Source organism: Prinia subflava, chromosome 15, assembly GCF_021018805.1.
Source record: "Prinia subflava isolate CZ2003 ecotype Zambia chromosome 15, Cam_Psub_1.2, whole genome shotgun sequence".
Lineage (NCBI taxonomy): Eukaryota > Metazoa > Chordata > Aves > Passeriformes > Cisticolidae > Prinia > Prinia subflava.
In genome coordinates, this window is record NC_086261.1 from 8169735 (window position 1) to 8183137 (window position 13403).

A 13403-nucleotide genomic window follows, 5' to 3' on the forward strand; every position below is an offset into this window, starting at 1 on the left:
CAGATAGCACAGGGAAATCCCAGCCACCAAAACAGTGTGGCTAATAAATTTTTCAGGATGATTAATTGGATTCTTTAGAAAAAGGGCAGTCAAGGACAGGCATCTAGAAAGAGACCATTTTCCCTTTGAAAAGTGTTTTCTTTGCTAGACTTCCATTTCTTCTGGAGCTTCTATAAAAATGCAGCTTTCTATGAGACCTGTCAGCACCATTGGTCCTATACCTATTGTTTTCTGTGCTATAATTTCTGCCTGTGCAAATGCCGAAAATATTCAGTCTTCCTGGCTGACAGATGTTGCTGGGAAGGTGCTGCTTTGCACTTTCACAAAAATAACACCTCAGAAGAGAGGGGAAACCAGCACATATCAGTGTCAGTACCAGGGGATCCCTGTGAAATGGGAAGAGAGTTCTATAGTAGCAAAACTGACCCTTTTTTGTCACTCTTGTTCTCACAGCTGTGTTTAGCACCTCAAGGTAACAAATTTGTTGAGTCATAGAAAGCAAAAACCAACAAAGCTGCCTTGAATTTTAAGTTTGTTTTGTACAGTAATTATGCATTATGTGTGTGTCTTTACTTTTAAAATGCAGACAAAGCACAGGGAGTATCCAGTCAAGTCAGACAAAATGATGCAGATGTATCAACCAGGACTGCCAGGTGACAGCCTTGATGCAAACAAAGCAGGAAAACCTGGATGCATCTGGGAGCTGCAGCATTGGTAGCAGAAACAATTAGCTCACACTGAAGGGTCTCAGCCTTTATGGGACCCTGTAGAAAGGTGCTCCAATTTTCCTCTTTATTCCTGCCTGATCCTTTTGGAGTATATTGATCCTTCGAGTAAGTCCATTTACTTTCCTTGGTTGGGAGATAAGATATAATGGATTTCTTTAAAGTATGAGCTGGACAAAAATATTCAAGTCAGCACCATAATCAGGTGTGGACCTTCTCAACAGTCCAGGAAACACCAGCCCTGGCCATGGGCAGATAAGTGGTTATTCTAACAAGCATTATAATCTCATGTTCTGGAGCTGTGGTGAGGGAAAAATTACAGATTTCAGTGACTATTTCCCTTTGGTTTTCTGGGCTCCTTGCCTCAGTTCAGTAATGCAGGAACCTGCTATGCTAACACATCACTTCACTTTCCGTTGGTACACAATATTTTAAACCCTGAAAACAAAGAACCAGGCACCTGATTTACTGGGGAGAGGCACAAAGGATGACAGCAGGGACTCAAAGCCTCTAGGAGACATTGAAAACCTAAAAAGCAGGGTTGTGCCCTCACCCAAAACCCCTCAAAACAAAAAAACCCCACAAAAATGTCTTTGCAGTCATTTCAATAAGAGACAAATATGTTGTAAAATCACTCTCCCATTTAAGGACAGACCAATAAATAGCCTGGAAGTGTGGGGCTGTCAGGTTGTTGTTGTGTAGGGAGGTACCAGTGACTAAGAAGCAGTGTTGCACAAGATGATTTAACTGAGGAGCTTTTCCAAGCCAGCTGGAGAGTATATTGTATTTGCAATAAAGGAGAATTGAATTTTAACCTTCCTGCTAGAGAAATATAAAGGGTTTATAATTGACTTTGGACGTGTAATATTGAAGAGAGCCAGGTAGTGTAGAGTGCCTGTCTACGAGAAAAATAAAACAGTACAAGTATGAATTTATGTTTGTTCTGAATTTATTAATTTATTTGTCATAAATATATAAATATCTATACAGTAATGGTATAGCTGTGTCAAGAACATGCTCTGTACACTTGAAAGAATTTGGGAGCAGTCTGAATCAGTGTTGCAGGTTAATTGTGGCTGCATGGAATAGCCCTGGGATTATCCTGGGATAACTTGTGGTAGTTACTGTACAGCAGGTGAAGAGCATGGCCTGCACAGTGGGAAGCTGAGCTGCAGGCCAGTGTCTGCAGGGACATCACCTTGCCACTCCTCCTTCAGCTGGGCAAGAGAAAAATGGGGAGAAAGACACAAGAAAAGGCTGCTCAAGGCACTTGAGTCCTCAGGGGACTCAGAGAGGACAACTTCAGGGTACAGAAAACCAAGGGTGTTCTGTGCCTCCTTTCAGTGTTAGGCAAAAGCTCATCCTTTTTCCTAAGATATTTAAATAAACTGTGCAATTTAAATTTGAGTTATCCCCTTGCTTTGTCCTCTTTCAGCTGTCTCTGAGGTCAGCTGCTCACTGCAACCTATAGAAATCAAGGACTACAATAAGGACTTCCTTCCTACACATCTCCTGACAGTAATTAGAGCAAAATCTGCCTGATACTGTGTCCTAAAAGAAAAATAGTTATAAAAAATGGATATTTGCACATTAAGGGTTAGGACAATATTAGTTTCTGTTATGTGTGAGACCAGATTTGCATTCACTGAATTAACTTGTCACAGTTAAATTGTGTTTAATGTGTGAGAGGGACACAATTTCCTACCTTTAGTGCTGATGAACTGTATTTTATTATTCCAGAATAATTTAACCTAAGATGAATGACAAACACCTTAATTTTCAACATAAGCATATAGCTACAAACTAGTAATTTAGGAATCTACTTATTTCAGATGAATTTTCCTGAATATGTCTACATAGTCAGACTCTGCAAAAGTGAATCCATGGGAATTATGCTTGTCTTCTCTCACAGGACATTCCCAAATCTTTCTTAAACTGATTTAATTGTATTCCATTTGAGATATTACAGTTCTTGAAGATAAGGAGAAAAAGGAACTGAGTATTTAGCCAGCAGAGCATCTCATTTGAATTAGAGACGTGCTTTCTAATTTAATGGGACACTTAACTGTGGGCATCAATATCTTAATTAGCTTATATTTCTCTCTTAAATTAGCAGATTCTATACTCTTCTGTAACCTGTTTCAGCTTTTCTTCTGTAGTTTCTCTGGGTGCTCTTACTCTTACTGTGCAAATAAAATGCATTATTTAATTCACAACTTCTCATCCATAATGTTTTTCAGTTAAACCCATGAGTTCAACTTTACTCTCCCTACTCTTTCTACAGAGTTGTTCTCTCTCAGGTCAAGAATTAGGAGAAATCCTCCTGTCACACAAATCCAGGTATGTTCCCAGAAAAACTGGAAGTGGGATCATGGAATTTGAACCCGATCTAATGGAATATTTTAGATCAATTTACATAAATGGTAGTCTCTGTGCCCAAAAATGCATTAAATCCTTCACAGCTGATGAGAGGGCAGGCCCAGCCCTAAAAAAAATCATTCAGTTTGGAGAAGATGAGTGCTCTGAGAGGATGTGCTCTGGAGCCATGGGAAGCTGGGGGTTTGTATTTCAGGATGGGAGGGAAAGGAGCAGAATGTTACTAGGAAAGCAGATGATGTCAACAGAGAGGTATGCAGACAGCCCCAATTGTCCATGAGATCAGAGAATGTCTTTTCTCCAAACACATTTTGCATTTGGATCTTGCCACTGGAATTTTTGGAGAACAGACTCTGAAGGCTCCTGTGTTAATTTTGGAGGTGGGTTTGACTTGAAAAGATTCAATCATAGGCTGAAGGATGGGTTATGTGATTCAGTCTGGATTTTGCCAGCATGGGGAGGAGAACTCGAGGCAGCTGAGGCAAGAGCCTGGAGCTCCTGAGAGCCCTGAACAGCAGCTGAGGAGAGGGCTGGGGGTGTGGAAGAGGCTGGTTTAGCCCTTGGATATGCTGAAATAACAAGGCAAATCAGACCTGGAGTGTGTGAACAAAGCCCAGCTATCCCAGAGCATGGCAGGACAGGGGCTGGAAAATCACAACGCTGACACAGGTCACAGGGTGAAGCCAGGACAGGCCACTGGTCTCTTACTGTTCTCCTGTGATTGTTATTCATTGCACAGCAGTGAGAGAAAATGAAGTTTCTTTCCCATTTGAACAGTATTAATTCTACCTATCAAGCTTCCTTTGGTATTGAAAATTCTGAGGAATAAAACAAAATTATTTTATGTAGCCAGTCCCCAAAAGCCTCCAGGAGAATAAAAATTGAATGGGATCCTCTGATTTTTTTTCCTCTTTCTCTTGTGTCTTTGGGGAAATGTATGATCTGATGAGCACTTTATCTGTGCATCTTTATTCTTATTCTCCTCAGAGCTGAAGTCAAACATTCAAAAGCCTGGGTCAAAAGAATTGCAATAGCAGAGAAAGCAATCTGGCTGAAAATGAAGGAGTTAGAAAAATGGGGATTTTATGCAGCCATCTTCTACAAAGAGAAAGGCAAGTGCAGTGCCTGTGCTGTCCCATTAATGTTCTCCTCACTTAATTTAGTCAGGAGCTGGGATGAGAGAGGAGTTCAGGTCCGAGGGTTCATAATGCTCTCTGAAGCTGTCTGACATGGCTGATGGCTGTCTTGTGCCAGTAATGCTTTGAAGAATCTACAAAGAAAAATTTTATATTTTTATGTATATCCATTATATAATTGGACCATCATATAATTATAATACTATATATTTTATATATTTTTTAAAATATATAATATGTGAGTTACATTCGCGGCCCAGTGTTGATCCAGGGCAGAACTGGACTGCTCCTGTCTTTACAGTCTGTGTGTGGTGGGGCTGGGAACTCAGCAGAGTTAATGAACCCTCATGAAAGCAGAGAGCTCCTGCTGCTTTGCAAAAAATGTGCTCAGTCTCTCAGTGGAACAGTCTAAATAAGTGTGGTTCCTGCTCTGGGAGGTTGGTGACCTGGGACTGACTTGATGGTTCAGTGATGGGAAGGACTCATCTGTCATCTCAGAGGGCGTCTGTGGGCAGACACTGACTATTAGAATTTGTTTCAACCCATGAATTTTAGCTTGTTAGCAAATGTCTGAATACATCAAGTAGTTAATAGTTGGGCGTGAATCTGTTTTTAATGCTTTGTATTAAGCAACAACTTAAAACTTGTGAATTAAGATGTCTGGGGAGCAAAACTAAATCAAAAAATAATTACAGCAAGTTGAACCTTCTTAAGAGATGGGAAGAATCTCAAGCCAAAAATAGGTTTTAAAGGATGGATCATAAGACTGTGGGTAATAGGGTCATACATTACACCAGGCTCCCTTCAAGTGTTTGCCATTGTCCATGGCAGGCATCCTTGGAACAGCATGCAGGTAAAAAATGCATCATATCTGGAATGTGTAAGTCATAGATGAGGAATAAAAGCTATGAACGATCTCATTCAGCTGGGCATAATTTTCACATTATGTTGTTGTTACTCAGCATCACAAGACATTTATGATCGGGAGCACCAAAATGGAAATATGGACTTGGAACACAAAATGGTTCATCATGCCAAATGCAAGCTGTTTGTTTTGGGGATTTTTTTTCTAGAGAACAAATCATGCATTCCTGCCATGGATGCTTTGGAGTTTCTGTGCAGGAGGCAAGCATCTTGATAGAGTTCAGAGAACTGGAAAAATATCTTCAAACAAACCTTCCAGTATGTCCTACTGTCAAAGGGAATATCCAAAACCTAGGATGCAAATGGAGAAACCATAAACCCCGAAATGACTGGTTGTTTTGGAATGCCCTGCAGTGGATGGGATGCTCCTCTGGAAGTGGAATGAAGCCAGGAACTGGCCTTGAGTTAGTGAGCTGAGAGGTGATGGGCTTTGGGTGGGACATGTCTCTGTTTTGCTGTCATAGTCCTGTTTCTTCTGCAGAGCATTTTTTTTTGTCCTCTAAAAGGCAGCACTTAATACCACCAGCTTTTTTCATTAGACAAAATAATTTTCCAGGCTCATCCTCTGTGATTTCCAAGGGGTGCAGTAAAACAGTATGCCAAGCCCAATTTAGATAAGACCTATTATCTCTGAGGTTTTCTAGCTGATGTGCTTGGTAAGATACTTAAATTGCACCTGTGGGCTTATTATCCAGCCACACCACAAACCTCACTGTGGGCCTGAGATGAAGCTGCAGGAACAGGATTTTTATTTCACTCCTATACCCATTATTAGTCTGTTCTATAACTCAGTGCTTGATTTGGCACAAATGATCAGCTCTGATTAGAGCTGCAGATGTAGAAGGAAGAGCAAAGTTACCTCTGTATCTTGGTTTACCTACTACCTGTATCTCCTTATAAAACATTACATCCTTAAAAGTTCCCAGGCAGTGCAGGGAAAAGCTGCATTGAGATAATGAAGAGTTTTCTGAGAAATGCAGCTCTTTCATTAGGACCTCAATCATTGCACTGTCATAGCAAAAGTGCAAGAAAACTTTCAGTTATTAGTTCAAATAAAATCAGCTCAGCTTGGGAACAAAATAAATCAACCTCAGGCCTCAGGCATACGACAAACAACAGTTCCAGTTGAGACCTCCATTTCTTTCTGATGAGACTGTCAAACATTATTAAAAAATCATGAAACAATTTTTTTCTGTAAATAAAGAACACTTCATTATAATATCTGCCAGCTGATCTTCTATGTCAGCATATATCAGCAATGAAAATTAAATGCCTTTCCTTGAAAAATGAAACAGAAAATAAAATTAACTGAATGTAGGGTTTTTTACATACCTAGAAAATCCTGGTTATATTGCCTGTATATTTATTCTGTTGCAACCATCTTTTTTAATCAAAATAAATCTCCATCTCTCTTTTCTGTTTTAGGAAAAAAAGGTCTACTCCAGTAAAACTGAGCTCAATTATAACAGTTCATTACAGCAAACAAAAAACTCAGTTCCCTAGAGAAAAATACCATTAAGAATGATGAGTTGTTTGCTGTTTTATGACCAAGTGTCTGTGAATGGCTCAGTACTGAACAAATTTCTTTTAATTTTTGCTCATATTGGAATTATCTGTTCTTTACTAAAATAGCTTTTAGATCTCTGCCACAAGTTGAAAGACCAGAAAACAAACCTAGATCTCAGCCTTGTTATTGTAATACAATGTTTTTTAGACTTCTGAACTTTTAGTATTTTAGTGACCTGCAACTTTTTTCCACATTTGAAAATACAAGCGATGTTTGTTATCTATTTAGTGCTGCTAAATATTTCAGTATGATGAAAATACAGAGTTCAGAAAATCTGAGTCCTATCCCAGTGAGTGTGAGCCTGTCTGCACCACTGTAGCCATTGCAGTGTGACTGATGGAAATCTTCATGGGAATCCCTTCACGGACCTTCCCATTCACTATTCAGCTAAAAAGGGAATCAGAGCTTGTTCTGACCTTTCCAGAGGAGCCTTTCCCATTGATAATAACAACTTTTCCTTCTTTCTGCTGCTCATCCCACAATGATGGATTTTTTTCGTCATCTGCCAGGGAAAAGAGAATTTCTGTCAATGAGTCCCATTGTCTAGGATAATCTGAAGACATAGGACAGACTAAAATCTGTTTCCACATCCTATCCCAAACGTTTTTCAAGAGAAAATCTTCAAAGGCTGGAAGAGGACTTTCCCCTGCCACAGTGCACAGAAATGGTCCCGAAACTCTGAAGTGCTGCAGTTCTCATCCATCTCTTTTGTATCAAGACAGCCCAGTTCACCAAACACCCGAGGCTTCCAGCTGTACCAGTGCCAGGGGCTCAGTGCTGGGCCTCATGGGGGCCAGAGGATGAGCAAGCTGTGCTGTGTGGGAGCCAAACTCCATTTCTTCTGCAACAGCAGAGCCGGGCTCCAACCCTTGTAACGCTGCTCACACCTTCACACCGTGTCTCACACCCACCCACTCATCCTCAGTGGGGTAACACTGACATTCCTCCAGGAAACAATGAGTTCTCCAGAAGCTCACCACTGGGATGTGGGGCTGTTCACATGCTGAGTGCTTTTCCTGCATTGCAAAGGAACATTTCCCAACCCTGCAATGGGATGCTGCATTTTATCTAGCAGCTGCATGCTCTGTCGGGGTGGATTTTGTAGTGGTTCCAAAAGTTTCTTACAAAGTGCCACAAAACCCCTGCTGCTGCAATTCCACCTCAGTGCTAAATTTGGAGAAAAGCATTACCCTTGCACCAGGCATGAAGAGAGCCCCAGGCATTTGTGGAAGTTGACTCCAGATGGATCCAGGCTACTTATGGAAGGCTTTCTCTCATCATCACCCTCTTAGCAGTGCCTGGGGATACAGGCATAGTCAAAGTTTCCAAAGACACAAAAGATTTTTATACAGTGTTGTGTGGGCCTGGATAGGGTGGAATCAATGATGGTGCAGCCTCATCTCCTTTTTCATTTCCACTGCAGTTTTCTGTAGGATCATATCAGAGGTGTTCACCACACAGACTGGCTGATAAATGACAGTTGATAAATATGACAGATACACTGATTGAAGCTAGATTTTTCCAGAAGAATGGAAATAAATTTTTAAGTTATTTTTCTTATTCCAGGGATTTATGTTCATTTCTTTAGGTTTCAAGTGTATGCTGTTCTAATTGTAACTAGAAGAAGTGGGGAATTAGACAAACAATTAAGATGCAGTGTTTTCTGTTTTCAGTGCATTGCTCTACCCACAAACAATGTATTTTAGGAAGCCTTGAAAAATATTTTCCATTTTCTCCTAGGAGTTCCCACCACTTTTTAAAAGGAATACAAACAAATTAAGAAGCCTCAGGCTATACTGCAAAAACATTCCATGTATAGAATGGTTTATAAAAAGAAGTGGTATGAAAATATGAGTTGGAGAGGAGGTGAAAAGAAAGATAAGGGAACAGAAGTGTTGGAAAAATAGAAAATAATAAACAAAGGGACAGTTTTAGCAAGTGAATGTACAAAGCATGAGAGATCTAGTTGCTAGGAACTTTTGGAAGGAAGATATTTGTTCACATAATACAATTCAGGTGGCAATTCACCTACTCCCTCAGCTTCCCATCCTTGTGAATAGCTCAGAAAACCTACAAAGGAGAGCAAATTCAGCAGTCAGGGACTCTGCAGCACAGAAGCCTTTTCCACCACTGACCTAACCTACAAATCTGGGAATTGTTAGTATAACGTTCTAGATAGCTAATCCTAACTCCTGTGGTTTGGAGAACCTGGGGAATTAACTGTACTGCTCTCACAAAGAGTTTATGTGCTCCAGCCTGTGCATGTGAAGATTATTTACAGAGCTAAGTCCAAGAAAGCTGTTTAGTCTGGGAAAAGATGGAAACCAATGGCCAACAAAACAGTGATGGAGACATGATACCTGGGGTAAACAACTTCAAGGGAGTTAAAATAACAATAATTCAATAATCAGCTGGGAAAATGCTGTTTTCCAGGCCACGGGCAGTTACACAGCTGGCTTGCCAAGTCTGAGAGCCTGGAGATCAAAAAGAATAGGAATCTTAAAAGGATTGTGTTGGAATAAGAAAGGGAGGAGTGAATTGTGAGCAGCTGCCTGGGGATGAGGGGAAGAGTCTGAAAAAGGAAGGGAATGCAGCTGAGCCCAGAGATGCAGATAACTGAACAGACAGGGAAAATGTGGGCTGAACCCTCACTCCTGCAGAGATCTTCTCTCAGCAGCAGGTGGAAGTGAGTCCTAGCACACCTGGGCACACAGTGACCAGAAATACCTGACTGCCACAGGGATTTGCACTGATAACCAGGGGTCTGAGGGAGTTTGGTTTGCACTGGAAGAGGACAAACTAAAACTGGACTTTGGAGTTGAAATTCCCTTGTGGTTTGGAATGCACATTTTTATGCAATATTTCACTGATCTAGTGAGACTGTTCTTTGCACACAGTGGAGAAATTTCTTGTCTACTGAAAAGGATCTGTAAAGTGCTAATATCTATTCTCATCAAGGAATGTTCACCACCCACCATGTGTTCGCTGAGGTGCAGTAATTGGTGTTTCTATCCATTATTGGAAAAACAGAAGTCTTCAAGACATGCTTAAATTAAGTAAGTAAAATAATATATTTAATTGAATCTTAATATATTAAGTTGAACTTCTCTAGATACCATATTTTGTTTGAACATGATTGTGACAAACAAAGTGTTGTTTTCCCCTCCCTTTTTCCTTCTTTCCTTCCTCTAACACTGCTCCTATGCCATACAGGCCAAGACAGGCCACACTCATCCCTCTGGTAAATTGTGATCATCCACATGCAGCACTTCCCTGCAGTCAGTGTCACATCTCCAAACTCATCTCCTGGCAGATATATTCAGAAACAACAAGGTTTTCTACTGAAAACAAAAGCTTGTTGAGACAACAGCATGTAAGTACAAGCACTGTCTGTGTGGGATGAGAGTTTATGTTTGGAATGACTCTTTTATCTTTGAAGCCTTGAAAACCTTAATAAATATTTTGGAAGCTGTTTCCCTGACTGGGGTCTGTTTGGGATTTTTTTGAAATCCCATCGTTCCTGCCTCCCACCCCATCCCACAGATTTGTGTTGTCTGTCTGCTGTGGCTTGTCAGCCAAGCTTCAGGCTCCATGGATTGCCATTATCTTCATGTTTCAATCAGCTGGCCACTGCATGCTACAAAAATATTTGCTGTAAAACAGTAATAACAGCTCATCCAAGTGGTATTCACTTAAGTATTGAGTTATTGCTTTTGAATTTGGAATTTCTTGTTCAGATCTTCAGGAAAATATTACATTTTCTGAGAGGAAATTCCTCTGCAGTAAACAGCCACAGCCCACAGCAGAACAGGGGCTACTGGATAGTGACTTCCATGTTATGCTGCTAAACTGTGTCAAATGATCAGCATTTTATATTGATTATTTGATGAATATTGGAATACACATTGTATTTTTATGGGTGCTTAAAATTCTGCCAGTGGACCTTGCAAACAGCCCCGTGGTGCAGCTGCCCACAGGCCCCTGTGGTGTAGCTGAGTCCATTCCCCCTCTCCTCCACGAGAGTGGAGCTGTGTCAGAGCCAAACACCTGCCCCAGTTTGTGCAGGGTGCTCTCCGTGCCCAGCTCCACCCAGGATTGATGTTAGTCTGGAATATTGAGCAGTGCAGGAGATTGGGTTTTTCCATCTCTGTGGAGAGCTGGCTTAATGTTTCTACTGAAGATAAAACTATGCAGCCTGTGCAGCAGGGGATTATAAAGTCTATCAGAAATCCTGTGCCACTGAGTTTTCCTTGTTCATCTGCCTCCTCAGAATTAACATCCACCTGAGCAACTCTCTGCATCCTGGCTAAGGGCCAAGCATGTTCTCAGCCCAGGACAGGGAAAAGGAAGGCTCAAAGATGCTCCCAAGAAAATGCCATCACAGTGGAGGCATTGACAGCCTCTGAAACCCCGGGGAAGGCCAGCTCTGAAATCATCACAGATTTACAGCTTTGATTTGTTACTCAACAGGATCTTCACTGGAAGAAACGTGGACTGGGAAAAAGGGAACCTTGAAGCGTGACTGAAAAAAAGAGAGAGTATGAGTGGCTGTGGTTCTGCACAGTGCTCAGAGAGAGAGGGAGAGCCTCCTCTGACCCCTGCCCTGTGTGTGCAGGGAGTGGGGTGGGCTGTGGGGTCACCTCTGACCTTGGTATTTTAATACCCCAATGCCCTGAAACAGCAAAGAGGCTCAGAAGGCTCAGGGACCTTTGTCACGAAGGCAGAACATTTCTGCCAACGTGGGGATATCCTCTGCAGCACCAGTGGCTCCCAGTTCAGGGCTCTGGGAACTGGGAGCAGCACCCCTGGTGTCAGGGCAGTTCATTGTGCTCTACCAAGAGCAATTTTCAGGATTTCTGCTGCTATTTTGCTTTGACTCCAGCTCTTGACCCTTTCCCATGAATTCTCTTGCTTTTTTCCTACTCTTATTCTGCGTAACAAGACCGAGCATTGTGTTTAAAAGGCAATGAATTGTTCAACCTCACCACCTTCTTCCTTAGGAAAAAAGGAATTACAAATAAATAATGAAACATTCTTAATCATCAAAAATGCTCAGCACCTCTGATTTGATGTCATTAGAATCTTCCCATTGACACTGGTATCATTTATAGATGGATAAATCACAGGAAGTCATGCATTATGGTTAAATATACATTTTTTAAACAATCTGTGCCTTGTTGAAAAGTGACATAGAATATGGGAGATAGGTAAAGATTAAATAATTATCTGAATAGACAAAATAATGGTAATGTGCTTAAAAATGTAGGATGAGTTATCAGGAACTTCAAACCACCTTGCTGAAGATATTTAAGACTCTCAATCCACTCAAAATTTTAATTTTAGGTTTTGGCAAGAGGAACAATATATTGTCCAGGGGACAGCACATGATTAGGACAATCTACTTTATGTTTCTTTGCCTCCCTAAACATAGCACCATGATATTAATGAAACAAAAATTTCTTCATTATGATCTCTAATTCTACTGAAGGACAGAGGGAAGGCTGCTCCCATGAAATTCTGAAGTATCTTTTCACACAGGTATCTAATAATACACACAGTCACTGAATATCAAGGTACAATTGTATTTGCTCTGTCCCCTGACAGTCATTCTCAAAGAAGATACTCACAGAAAGCAATTGCTTTCATCCACTTAAACTATTTTGACAGTCTGGCTCCCTATTTTATCCCCAAATGGTTCTAACATGATCCACAGGATAGAAACATGGTGTCTCTGTATCTGTCTCTGATTTTCCTTCTCCCAGTACATATTTCAGTAATCTTGTGTGATAACTAAATAAACCCAATAACGAATATTATTACTTCTTGCTGTTCTGTGTCCACTATCCAACAATACTTCATAACCCACTGAGTTTATTAGGGGATTTTTAGAAGGCATTTCTGGAGATGCTGGTCAGATGTAATTCTGCTGGACTGAAAAAAATATTTTTTGTCTTTGTGCAGTTGTGTGTCAAAGCCAAATTCATGTCTGGGTAGACATTCTTTCTTTCTTTTTCCAGAGTAGACAGTGATATAACAATACCACTGTGTATTCCTCATATTCAGGGATCACTGCTTCACCAAGCTCTTACTAACAGGCAGATATTTGTCTCCAAGAAGCATATGAGAGGTGACATAACCAGCGCCAGAATTTACTTTTGTGGATCCCAAACTCTTTTTCATTACAAATATGAATTAGTGATCAGTGAGAAATCTTTGCTCTGGCACTGTATTTACCATTGCAGCTTAGTTCTTTTATTTGCCTTGTATTCATCCTTTGTACCAAGGGTACAAAAATTGATGTAATATTATCTTTGGGTGATTTGGTTTTCTCAGAACTCTTGGCAGTCCAAAGGAACTGATCCTGCAGACCTCCTTGTTCAGTGAGGCTTGGACTCTGTCCAGTGCTGCTGTGAGCTCCAGTTCCATCCTGCCCACAGGTGAGTGTGAACTTTGGGAGAGCCACACCCCAGCCTGCCATGGCACAGTTTGGCATTTCATCCTCACACTTGATTATTAATGAAAGCATTTCATGGCATGGGACCCTGCAAGCACTCGTGTTAACTTGCTTTAAAACTGGTCTATGAAGTCTTCTTAATCAGCCCTTTAAAATGACAAATCTATGCAATTTTCTGGAACCCGATTCTTCCACTTAAGCATTTCCACCTTGTGTTCAGA

At 40.9% G+C, this 13403-nt stretch overlaps 1 long non-coding RNA gene across 1 annotated transcript; it reads left to right on the plus strand.

Annotated features, from left to right (window-relative positions):
• Positions 1 to 9947: 9947 nt before the first annotated feature.
• Positions 9948 to 13167, plus strand: LOC134558465 (uncharacterized). Its single transcript, XR_010082359.1, has 3 exons — positions 9948 to 10101; positions 10999 to 11266; positions 13062 to 13167. It is a non-coding gene; the product is annotated as an uncharacterized LOC134558465 (long non-coding RNA).
• The last annotated feature ends 236 nt before the right edge of the window (positions 13168 to 13403 follow it).